Here is a 13,850-nt window from a genome sequence, read left to right on the forward strand (position 1 = left end):
GGCACCACTAAAACTCTGGGACAAAGTATATCTTTCTAAATAAATGATGATAAATTAATTGTTTATCTGCATGGAAAACACAAATTCCTCCCCACTTTACACAGTAGACAAAGATTAGTTCAAAGTGAATGGATCATACAGAAATGTGAAAATTAGAAGTTTAAATCATCTAGAAGGAAACAGAGGAAATTATACTTATGACTTTTAGTTAGATAAATATTTCTTATGCAAGATATTTAAAAGACTAAAAACTAAGAATTTGATAACACATTTAATTAAAATCTATAACTACTGGTCATCAAAATATACCATTGAAATAGTGAAAGGCAAGTCAGAAACTAGGAAAAGATATTTGCAATGTCTTTGTCAACAAAGGACTCAAATTCATGATACATTTGGAATTCCAACCAAAAAAAGACAACTCAATTTTAAAGTGGGCCAAAGAAAAAACTCAACAGGCATTTCACAAATACAAAATTATCCAAATGGACAATAAGCATATAAAAGCATACTTATCATTACTAAATACAGAAACTAAACCCACAATATTATGCCACAATAAACCCACAAGAAAGACTTACATAGAAAGAATGTGCAATATCAAATAATAGAAAGAATATATCAGTTGTAAATTTGCACATTGTCAATGGAATTATAAATTGGTATCAACACTTTTGTTTTTTTCACTAGCAGCGTATGGAAGTTCCCAGGCTATGTGTCGAATTGGAGCTGCAATTGCTGGCCTACACCCCAGCCACAGCCACACCAGATCCAAGCCACATCTGTGACCTACACGGAAGCTCATGACAATGCCAGACAGATCCTTAACCCACTGAGCAGAGCCAGGGATTGAACCCATGTCCTCATGGATACTAGTTGGCTTCATTACTGCTGAGCCATGACGGGAACTCCAGTATCAACAGTTTTGAAATCTGTTTGGCAGTCTCTACTGAAGCTAAACATGCACCTAGTCTATTATCCAACAATTCCATTCCTATGTTTATACTCAACAGAAAATGAGTCCTACAGTCCACCCAAAGATATATATACAAGAACAGATTGATATGATATATAGATTATAGATAGAGTTACATAAATATATAAACATGCATTGGACATGCATAGATACAAACAATCCAAAAACTGGTAGGGGCTTTGGTGCAATAAAGGTGGGGGAGATTTCATTATAACTGCTTTACAAATGCAGTAACTGAGACACTGAATAGTGAAGAGGTAGATTGTGAATACTGAATGTCTGGGAACCAGGGACAAAGGAAAGTTCCCTCAGACTGTGAATTACATGAATACATAAGCATAATTGGTTCTGCTTTCCAGTATCCTGGGCCCTGACCTTGGAACAGAGTTCAGTAGAGGATTATTGAATGCATAAGTCAATAAATGATCTCTTCATTTCTACAAACCCAACTTTAAGCTTGTAGAAGAGAGGCTGCAAGATGAGGCAAAATAAACGGTTCAATGTGAAAGTGAAACTGACAGCACTAATGGCCTGAACCTAGCCAGAACACAGATTGGGACTTGAACCCACATGTTGGGACTCGAGCCCAGCTAAATCTCAGGTTGGAACTTGAACCCAGGTGCCAGGACTTGAACCTACCCAAAACCCAGATTGGGACCTGAACCCATGTGCCACGACTCAAACACAACCTAAAGCCAGATTGGGACTTAAACCGATGGTTTTAAATTCGAGTTACTCACCCTCTCTCTGGACTCACCAAGGCTCAGGTCCTTTATGCCTCCATGCAGAAGGAATTTAGCTAGAGACAACGTGATAGGCAAGAAAACAGATTCATTAGGATAGGAGCTTGCAAGAGAGTCACAGTTTTATCACCCAAGGGAAGTAGGGGTAGGAAAGGCCCGCCTCTTCCTTTCTGGGAGTAGTGTATCCAGTAAGGAGTATATTCAAATCAGCTGAAGGGCAGTCTTCAAACTCTTGCCCTTGGTCTGAATCTGAATTTAGACCTCATCCCATCCCCCACCCAATGATCTGAGGCAATTCTCACACCTCCAATAGTCAAGCAAGCCTTCCTTATTCTGACGTCTTTCTTGAACTTGCAGTGGTCTCCCAACATCTCCCAGGTTTCCCTCTTTATCCATGATCCCCTACTGGGACTCCCACAACCACCTGTGCCTACTCCATCCCTACCAAACGTGGGCAGGAAGATAGTAATAATTTTCATACTCCATCTGTCCCATAGGCTACCAAAAGAACGTCCTCCACAAGGCCAATAAAAGTGGGGTAAAGTGGAAAAAAATGTTTGTCGAGGTGGGTAGGGGAAGCACTGCAAAACTATTTTTAACCACAGTAAAAACGTGGGGGAAAAAAATGTATCTGAAATCAAGTGGTTTGTAGTAGTTCCCTCTCAGTAGTGAGACATTTATAATATTGTGTATTTCTGTAGTGGTGGAACTTTTTATAAAAAGCATGTTTGTGTTATCATACAAGTTATAATACATTCTTTTAAAGACTAAGATAAATGTATAATTTCACTACGGCAAGAGCAAAAAATCAGAAAATGATAAAATGGTATTAAACTGTTTTAAATGTTCTAAGGTCTTTGCATCTTCTGGAAAGTAAAAATATAAACTTACATTAGTCTTTAATAAGTTAGGATGAATATTGCAATCTTTTTCAGGGGTGTGGGGGGTTTTTAGGGCTGCACCCTCAGCATATGGAAGTTCCCAGGCTAAGGGTCAAATCAGACCTGCAGCTGCCTGCCTACACCACAGCCACAGACATGTGGGATGGGAGCCGTGTCTGCGATCTATACCCAGCTCACAGCAGTGCTGGATCTTTAATCCACTGAGCAAGACCAGGGATCAAACCTGCATCCTCATGGATCCTAATGGGTTCGTTAACTGCTGAGCCACTAAGGGAATTCCATGTAATCTTTAGAATACCCATTAAAAAAAGCAGTAAAAAATGAATACAAGTATTAGCATGGGAGAAATTGAGTAATAAAAATTATTTAAATTACCCAAAAGAAGGTGGAAAAGGAAAAATAAATGGAACCTAGAATAATTGGCACAAACATAAAACAAATAGATATTAAATTAAACCCAAATATTTAGTTACATTAAATTTAAGTGAATTAAATACTCCTATTAAAAACAATTATAAAACTATATAAAAATATATATGCTTTTTATAGAAGATATACATTAAATACAAGGTTGTAGAAAGATTGAAAGAGGAAGGTACAAACATATAATGTGTAAACACCAAAAAGTATCACTAGTATAATTATATTTATATTAAACACAGTAGACTTCAAGAGAAGTAGTATTGCTAGAAATAGACATTTTGTAATAATAAAAGTATCAATCAATGAATATTTCAAAATTCTAAATTTTATATGTGTATACAAATAAAGAAGTCTATGTAGACTTCTTTTCAAAATAATAATAAATAATAAATCTAACAAGATCCAAAATTCTTTCTTATGAAGTAAAGCATTTGGGCTTTGTGGCACATATTTTTCTGGCACAGAATTTTTTTTAACCACCTGTTGGTTCAAAGTTATGTTCCAAAAAATAGGGGCTGACATTCTTATAAGTGCCAGATGCATAATGATATTATATATACTTTTTGGTCTGATTTATTTCATCATATTAATTGTAGAACTTTGAGTATGGATCTCTTTTTATAATTATTTGTATCTTTCACATCACATAGCAGAGTACTTTACATAATAAATTCTCAAATACTAAAGCTGATTGACTAAATAGATGAAAGTTTGTGGTATCTTCCATTATACCTGCTATATTTTTTTCTGCTACGGAGCTTTTAAAATCTGTTTGTTGTTGTTGTTGTTTAGTAGTAATTAACTATGATTAGACAACATAGATGTTCTATATTCATTTTATGGATAAATAGATTATATTTATTGGCCATTAAGCATCCAGAAATTAGACAGGGCTTAGTTAACTTATAAATAAAAATGATTTTCAAAGCTATTTTTTCTGTTTTCTTACATAAAATAGATATCCAATACAATAGTTATTGTTAATTTCTATATATAGGTTGTCTACATTCACCAAATATAAACAATATTATCAATCCTCAATCAGAATTTTAATAACTTTGTTTTTTTACAGCTATTCTATGTCTTCTGTATCCTCAATATCTCCTCCTCAAAAGGCCTCTTCTTAATATATAAACCAAGTAAAGTCTTATGCCCAAATTAAAATCAGAAATAAAATCAAAGAGAACATGACAATAAAACCTTTTTTTGTTAACCCCTTTTTTTTTTTCAAGAATTTAAAATCTACTCTGAAAAAAAATAGTATTTTTCATTATCTCTTTTTCAATTCTTGAAGCTTTGCCAATCAGATTCTTTCAACATTTCAACAATGTTAATGTCCAACCTCCTAAACTCAGGGTGTCTTTTCAGTTTTTCTTCTATCCCATTCTAACTAAACTGTCCATTGAAACTCTTCCCTAACATTAATTCCCATTGCCCTAATGTTTCTTTATGTGCATATTTAACTCTACCTACATCTTAGTGTACTAGGAAAGCTCTTTTATCTTTTCACAACCCTTCCAAGAAGGCAGACCTCCAAAGTTGAAGACAGAATCCCCTTCTCTTCTCACACTACACTCACTCTCTCTGCAATCTCATCAAATTTGGCAACATCATATATTTGTTTCTATGTGAATGATACCCAAATTTCACTTATATCCCTGAACCTTTCTCTGCCTGCTAAACATGGCCATATGAGGACTTTTCTAATTAATCACTAAAATCCAGTCATTCTCCCCCTTCAAATTGCTCTGGAATCTTTGTCATTTTTTCTCCAGCATCCCTACTCTAGCTTAGATCTCAATAATCTAATGTAAACATTATTTATTTATTTTTCTGGCCTTCAACCTTGCATCTCCAAACTAAGATAGGTAGAACTTCATTTACTAAGGTATATTTTCAACAGAAGATTTATATCAATAGATTTTCCTTGAAAAAAAAATTCAAGGGTCAAAAATATTTGAGTAATGTTACATCTTAACCTGTTTGTAGTGAATACAAGCACCTGGAAGGCTCTAGGAAGTAATGCCGTTAAGAATCTAGAATTTAATCATGTACTCTGTCGAATATACTTTTGCAAAGCTTTGCTGGAGTTGCTAAAGTTGTCCTTCCCTGCTCCTCATCAAGAGGATCAACCTTCTTCCCTCTGTCCTTCAAGGTTGTCACTCTACCATGCATCACAGTCCACTCAATATATTATCATTTCTTAAGAAAGAACAACCTGCCTCATTCATCCTTTATTTTTCCATAGTGCCTATCATGATCCACTCTGACCATAAATAATCAACGAATATTTTGGATTCACAATATTAGATTAAATTTTACTTACAGATTAGTTGAAAGAGTAATACCTTATGGTTTTTGAAATTTAGGATGTTTTCATTAATATTTAATACTATGACCTTGTCCATGATGGTCTCAGACATGTTAAAAAAGTTCTCAATCTAGGTGACAAAAAAAAAGCACAGCATAAATTTCAGGATGTTAAATAGTTAGATACTGGACTAGTAGTTTTGGGAGTTAAACCTACTCCTAAAGCACCTAAAACTAGAAGGAAGTGATTTACTTACTTTCATGAACTCATTAATTAAGTGTTCATGAAACTCTAGGCTTGTACCAAAAATAAAGATGATTCAGTCCCTTTCTGAAGAGACCATCTTCAGTTTCTATCTAACGGTTATTATTAGAATATGAACACAGCTTATTGGTATCTGCCACCCCTGGGGGACAATGAAAGACATCACAAAGAGAAAATATTGGCATAAGGGTTGTCTTCAGCTAAAATTGCCTAAGAAACAGAAGTTCCTGTTGGATAGGTTGATATGTGCTGGCAGAGTTCCCTGAGAAGTTTGAATTGCCTCTTCCTGCATTATGTCTAGCATGTCAAGCTCTTAGTCTCATAGGGGTAGATCTGGCCTATCATGCCTTCTATAACTAACTCAAGAAACCCCAAGCAACAAGTCTGCTGATGTTAATACTAAGAGTATGTAGGTAAATATGGTAATATGGTAACTTTTCTAAGAAAAGCAATGTTTGACAGGAGATAGGAGAGCTGCTGATTCCTCCTGAGCTATGACATGACATTTCCCTTCTAACTATTTATCTACTGAAGATGCCATTTATATGCTATGGATTAAAAATTCCTATTGTTTTAAATGTCTTAATCTTTTCTTATATGAGCATCTTTAGGTATTTAGTAGAGATTAAATCAGTTGGGAAAATTAGGTTAATTAAATCAGTTGGGAAAATGAGAAAATAGATACTCAATCTTGGCAAAATCCTAATGGAATCTGTGAACCTAAATCTTTTTATACCATTACCTATTTACTACAAAGCTACGGGGAATAGTGCAGTTTAAATGCTTCAGCCATTTGTTTTGAAAAGCTATCTTATATATTTTAAGTTCATGGAATTGCCGAGGAAAGAAAAGTAGTTCTGTAAATTAAGTCATGGTGCTCTTGATGATCGGGTCAGACCAGCTGATAAGTTCTCGATAGGAATGCAGCACAGCAATCCACTGTCTTAAAGATTAACATCCATTTGCTTAGCTAATGAGTTCCACACTCACAGCATATCCAAATCTCATGCTTTAAAAGGTTGTATCCATTTTTATCATCACATCTGGAAGCACAACCAGTGTGGTACACAGCTGCATGACTGATTTTCATGTTTGTGGTTTGTAATCAGTCTCGTTAATTTTTAGTCATATTCCATATATATTGGTGTACTTGGAAATATATTATTGGACATCTGGGAAAGTGTCACTTTTCAGGTGTTTATAATTGCATTTCAGCACTATTCATCTCTTTGACCTTAAATGGTTTTGCTAATTTTGACATGTGTAATACAAAAACTAGCCCTCCATAGGTGATAATGCAATGAAGGTTTGCGCAGGGATTGCTTTTAATAGATATTTTCAATTGCAGAAGAGTCACATGACCCCATTTGGTATTTTCCAGTGCTATTAAAGTAAGGGGGAAAAAAAAAGAAATGCATTCGCAAAATGTTAAATTAAATGTTTAAAATTATCCTTTGCTATATTTTGCTTTGAATACCTGCATGTGTACTTTTAAGATGTCTAAATGATGTGTCGTGTTATGTTGAGTATCTTCTTTCAAAATAAATCCTGCCCCTCAAGGATATCTATATCCAAAGTAGCTATGCCGTAATGTAGACTATAATAGCCCTTCTGTGCTAAGAAGAACAGGGATAGAAATAGATACTGTATGACTAAATGCTGATTGACAGCTCCATCACAGGCATGATACTTCTTTAGCTAAACTGCAATAAAGAGACTTCATATCATACCATTCAACAGATAATAAAATAGCGTAAACAGATGTAACCTTGTGGAAAAAAATTGTCTACTCGATTATAATGACAACAAATTGAACATTTACTTTTTAAATATCTTAAAGATCACAAAAGTAAGTGTAGATTCACAAGGCAAACTTTCTCCTCAATTATCCTTTTAAATGTTGTTTCTAATAGAAAATAACACTACATCTGGATACTCTTTAAATACATGAAGGCAAAATATTTTCTTAGAATATAAGAATTTTTAAAATGTAAATGCTGATTGAAATGTCTCCAAGTTACAGATTGGAGACAGCTTAAAAGCTCCTACAAAATGAAACTTCACTTTCTAACCTGTCAAAGTTTACCGAATTGGTTTATCATTGGGGAGAAAAACCTGAAGAATTCTTGACATCAAAGCTTTTCTAAGAAATAAGTAGGATGCTTTCAAAAGCAAGACCCTTACGACTCATAGAGTCGTACATGACAATGAATGGCATCATTATTATGAGTAACACAAACATTATCTAAATGTACCCTTGGAATTACAGAGCACTCAAGAACTCATCAGCTGCAAGAACTTGTATAAAAAATCGATGGAATAGAAAATAACAGTTTAAGCCTCTAGTGTTGACCATACTTAGTAACTTTGTCACATACACAATGTATACTTTTGAAGTTTTTTTTCCCACTTGGTTCTTTTGTTATGTTGTTATAACTCCTAATAACCACATCTCTAACATTATCAAGAGTTACTACTGGGTCAGTTATGATACACATAGTCTATGAAACTAATCTTCCATCCAAATTGATGAGAGATTTGATGCAAAACACATATGAGTATGTCCATTTCTGATTTTATTTCACTCTGGTGGCAATATTCTTCTGTGATCTTTTTGTTAATGTTAAATATTTTTTAAACCAAAGCTAACAAGTTCTAAGGTTAAAATTCATATCTGTTTTGATCCATGAAAAGGAACTGAATTCATACATCCTCAAAGATAGAGCAGAAGGGAATGTAATTAATGGCATCCACACAAAATCCTTGGGACATATAGGGTTTCTGAATCTCTGAATTCAGCAATGCCGTCAGTGTTTTGGCTGGCAGCCTATAACCCCCTTTTAACCTGAGCCCAGCTTACTCAGCAAGCTATGGCAAATGACTGCTGAGCTGTTACTTTCTTATTTCAAAATACACCTCCAGTTGAGATAGGGACATGCTCTTTTACATATGGTATGGTATTTTGTTTGGGATCTCAATTTTTCTGTTATGAGTTTTTTAAAGAAATGTGCAGCAGCAGTGGCAAAAAAATCAGAAACTTTGGAAAGGAAAGAGGGAAAGAGGGAGGGTGAACTCACAGAAATTGATATGCAGTACTTGTTTTGACCAGGCCCATAGAAGTTGAGAAATACTCTGTAGGTGGGCCAACAAAATCTATCCTGTAGGACAGGGATGATAGACTTCTGAACTAAAGTCCTTCTATGCAGCCTGTCATGCTACCACCATTCACAGCTGAACAAGAAGAGCTTTATTCTACCCTTCCATGTGTTTACATAGCTAAAGAAGTGGTATTAAAGAGTTGGTGAAGAGAGGCAGGGATCATCTTGACTATGTAGATGAGGGTATGTAAGGAGGAAGGAGGAGAATATAGTGATAAAAGTGATGAGCCATCTCCTAAAGTGTGTTTGATTACAAGCACAATGATTACAAATTCCCCACACTGTCTGGGAAACACCTTGATTTCAAGTCTAATTGCTGAATTATGACGTAGAACATTCAAGCAATATATTTCATACATTCCTTCCTTCATTCTCTCTACAAATATTTATTGGGAACAAATTATGTTCAAGACACTGCTGTAACACTGTGGATATGGTGCTGATGAAAATCTTGGCTTCATGAAGCTTACAATCTGGCCAGGAAACATTCAGTAAACAAGTAAATACACAGTAAATTTCAAGCAGTGACAAATTCTACTGAGAAACATAAAAAATATAATAAAGGACATAGATATTGACAATATGTGGGGGAGGTGGTCATTATTTCTTTTTGAGTGATCAGTGAAGGCTAATATAAGGAGACAGAATATGAACAGAAGTGCAGCAACATGTATGATCCTAGAGATAATCATACTAAGTGAAGTAAGCCAGATTGAGTAAGAAAAATACTATAAAATATCACTTATATGTGGAATCTAAAAAAAAATGATACAAATGAACTTGTATACAAAACAGAATTAGACTCGCAGACAGAGAAAACAAACTTACCATTACCAAAGGGGAAAAGGCAGGGGAGGGATAAATTAGGAGTGTGTGTGATTAACATATACACACTACTATGTGTAAACTAGATAACCAACAAGGATTTACTGTGTAGCATAGGGAACTCTACTCAATATTCTGTAATAACCTATAATGGAAAAGAATCTGGAAAAAGATTTATACATATAAAAAATGAATCATTTTGCTGTATACCTGAAACTAACACAACATTGTCAATGAACTACACTTCAATTTTTAAAAAAAAGTTAGGTAGTGAATTTTAAAGAAAGAGAGAAGAGCAAATACAAAGAACTGAAATAAAAATCTGTTTTATAGCATTAAACCAAGACGTTCACTTTATTAGAGTGAGAATTAAGCAGAGAATGAGTGGAAACTAATGGAAAATTAGGCAAGTGCCATACTATACAGAGATTCATAAGCCATGGCAATAGGTTTGACTTTTATCTTAAAATGCGATGAGAAACCATTAGAGATTTCTCTGCAGAGGAGATATATGAAACAGGTTTAAATTTTTAAATGACTCCAATGATTCTAGTCTGAATAATCAAGTGGATAAGTAGTGGCATTATTTGCTGAAGTGAGGAAAACTAGAGAGGAACATGTTGTGGTGAGGGGTGGGGCAAGATGAGGAAAAGTTTTAATTGAGATTAAGTTTGTGATGTGTATTAGACAACAGAAAGGGGAATGTTGAGTAGGTGATTGAATAAAAAAATCTCGAGCCTAGGACAGAGGTCTGTACTGATGGAAAAATTTAGACATCTGTGACATTTAGATGACATATTTAAAGTCATAGCACCAGAGGAGATGGCATAGAGGGTGACTCTGAAGAGAAAAGAGAATACCAAGAACAGAGTCAGAGTGTTCTAACATAAAGAGGAGTCTGCAAAGGCAGTGGAGAACAATCAGTGAGGAAGGAGGAAAAGAACCAGTGTGATGTGTCATAAGCTGAGTAAACAGTGTGGGCTAATAATGAGACAGTGGGCGACTCTATCACATGCTGCAAAGGGATCAAGCATGAGGAGAATTGAGAGTAGATAGTTGAATTTGGTAAATAATAGGTGGCAATAACGTCCTGGACCGGGTTTTAGTGACACTGTATGGATGAATGCCCACTGCAGAGGTTGAGAGGAGGATAGGTGGAGAAGTGGTGAAAGCAAGGCACTTAGCTGGAGCGTCAGTTTCCTCATTAGTAAAATGAGGAAAACATTTTTCACATTTTCTAAATGTGAAAATCTAAACATTTTTCACATTTTTATCATGAGCTTCATCTCTTTTTATTTATTTATTTATTTATTTATTTATTTGTTTATTGTCTTTTTGCTATTTCTTTGGGCCGCTCCCGTGGCATATGGAGGTTCCCATGCTAGGGGTCGAATCTGAGCTGTAGCCACTGGCCTACGCCAGAGCCTCAGCAACGCGGGATCCGAGCCGAGCCGCATCTGCAACCTACACCACAGCTCACGACAACGCAGGATCCTTAACCCACTGAGCAAGGGCAGGGACCAAACCCGCAACCTCATGATTCCTAGTCGGATTCGTTGACCACTGCGCCACGACGGGAACTCCTCATCTCTTTTTATAAACTTCATTCCATCAAATCCTAACTTTCTTATTCATTTTATTCTTTCTTTTTTTGGAGTTTTCACATTTTATTTATTTTTATCCACCCTTTTTTATATACAATGATTTTAATTTTTTTTCCATTATAACTGGTTTACAGTGTTCTGTCAATTTTCTGCAGTACAACATGGTGACCCAGTTACACATACGTGTATACATTCTTTTTTCTCATATTATCATGCTCATCATAAGTGACCAAACATAGTTCCCAGTGCTACACAGCAGGATCCCATTGCTAATCCATTCCAAAGACAATAGTCTGTACCTATTAACCCCAAGGACCCCATCCATCCCACTCCCTCCCCCTCTCCCTTGGCAACCACAAGTCTGTTCTCCAAGTCCATGATTTTCTTTTCTCTGGAAAAGTTCATTTGTACCAGAGATTAGATTCCAGATATAAGTGATGTCATATGGTATTTGTCTTTCTCTTTCTGACTTACTTCACTCAGTATGAGAGTCTCTAGTTCCATCCATGTTGCTGCGAATGGTATTATTGTGTTCTTTTTTATGGCTGAGTAGTATTCCATTGTGTATATATACCACATCTTCCTAATCTAATCATCTGTCTATGGACATGTGGGTGTTTTCATGTCTTGGCTATTGTGAATAGTGCTACAATGAACATAGGGTTCAAGTATCTTTTTCCAGGAAAGTTTTGTCTGGATATATGCCCGAGAGTGGGATTACTGGGTCTTGTGGTAGTTCCATGCATAGTTTCTCAAGGTACCTCCATACTGTTCTCCATAGTGGTTGTACCAGCTTACACTCCCACCAACAGTGCAAGAGGTTCCCTTTTCTCCACACCCCCTCCAGCACTTGTTATTTGTGGACTTATTAATGATGGCCATTCTGACTGTGTGAGTTGGTATCTCATGGTAGTTTTGATTTGCATTTCTCTTATAATCAGTGATGTTGAGCATTGTTTCATGTGCTTGTAGGCCATCTGTGTATCTTCCTTGGAGAAATGTCTCTTCAGGTCCTTGCCCATTTTTCAATTGGGTTGTTGGCTTTTTTGCTGTTGAGTTGTATAAGTTGTTTGTATATCCTAGAGAGTAAGCCCTTGTCAGTTGCATCACTTGAAACTATTTTCTCCCATTCTGTAAGTTGTCTTTTTGTTTATTTGTTGGTTTCCTTTGCTGTGTAAAAGCTTGTCAGTCTGATGAGGTCCTCTTGGGTTTTTTTGCTTTTATTTCTGTTGCTTTGGGAAACTTACCTGAGAAAACATTTGTAAGGTTGATGTCAAAGAATGTTCTGCCTATGTTCTCTTATTCCTTTCCATGTGGTTAAAAATAGGAGAGAGGGATTTCCTGTCATGGCTCAGTGCTTAACAAACCGGACTAGTAACCATGAGGTTTCAGGTGCAATCCCTGGCATCACTCAGTGGGTTAAGGATCCAGTGTTGCTATGAGCTGTGGTGTAGGTCACAGATGTGGCTCGGATCTGGTGTTGGTGTGGCTGAGGCTGTGGCGTAGGCCAGCAGCTATAGTTCTGATTAGACCCCTCGCCTGGGAGCCTCCATGTGCTGTGGGTGCAGCCCTAAAAATACAAAAAGCAAAAAAAAAAATGGGAGAGAAAAAAATTATCAGACATTTATGATTTTCCCCCAGAACCAGTTTTTCAGTTTCACAGGTCAGGTAACATCATTATCTGTTTGATTATGCTAATATTTTTAGATTGTTATTTTGGATATGTGGCTGATAACAGGAAAAATATTTTCATCTCCTAATGCTCAATATTTCCTTAATAAATAATTTTCAGAAAACTAGTGCCTTAAGCCATCTTTTCCTAAAAGTGCAAAAATTGGCAGCATTATAAGAAACTTTAAAATATATCTAACACAGCCTAAAAAGAGTTAATTAAACACTTTTCATTTCTGACTCAAAATAGGCAATTGTTTCATCATTTTAAATACAATTATCTACAAGATATTTCTATCTTGGTAATATGAACATTCAAATCAGTGAATTACTTGCCATGGAAAGAATGGAATGAAAACCCCTTATTTAGGTTATCTCTTCCACATTCTATGTATTAAAAACTTAACAACTCTGACCATTCAGGCAATACTACTACTACAACTACTACGACTACTACCACAACTACTACTATTACTACTACTACTAACAAGTTGCTCAGGCCTGAATAATCTGTTGGTTGTGGGCTACCTTTCAATAGAGTGTAAAGTAAATGGTTAAACAATACTTTGTTTGCTTGTTTTGCTTTTTAGGGCTGTACCTGTGGCCTTTGGGAATTCCCAGGCTAGGGGTTGAATCAGAGCTGCAGATGCTGGCCTACATCACAGCCACAGCAACACCAGTTCTGAGCCGCGTCTGCAGCTCATGGCAATGCCAAATCCTTGCCCCACTGAGTGAGGCCAGGGATTGAAAAAACCTGCATCCTCATACTAGTCGGTTTCTTAATCCAACCCACTGAGCCACAACGGGAACTTCCAAGATTGAATATTTTAGTCAAGCATTTAACCAAAGTTCACGTGACCCCAGATCTGTCATCATTAAACAGTTGTTTCTGTAAAGCAGATTGAATTACTGGGAGAAGACCTATGATACTGTGATTCGTAATAAGAAATACATGTATTTGGTCTTTGTCCCA

The sequence above is a fragment of the Sus scrofa genome, chromosome 7 (assembly GCF_054392235.1).
Source record: "Sus scrofa isolate SSC_HxYL_T2T_F1_AM1 chromosome 7, Sscrofa_HxYL_maternal_Yorkshire_Landrace_v2.0, whole genome shotgun sequence".
Taxonomy (NCBI): Eukaryota; Metazoa; Chordata; class Mammalia; order Artiodactyla; family Suidae; genus Sus; species Sus scrofa.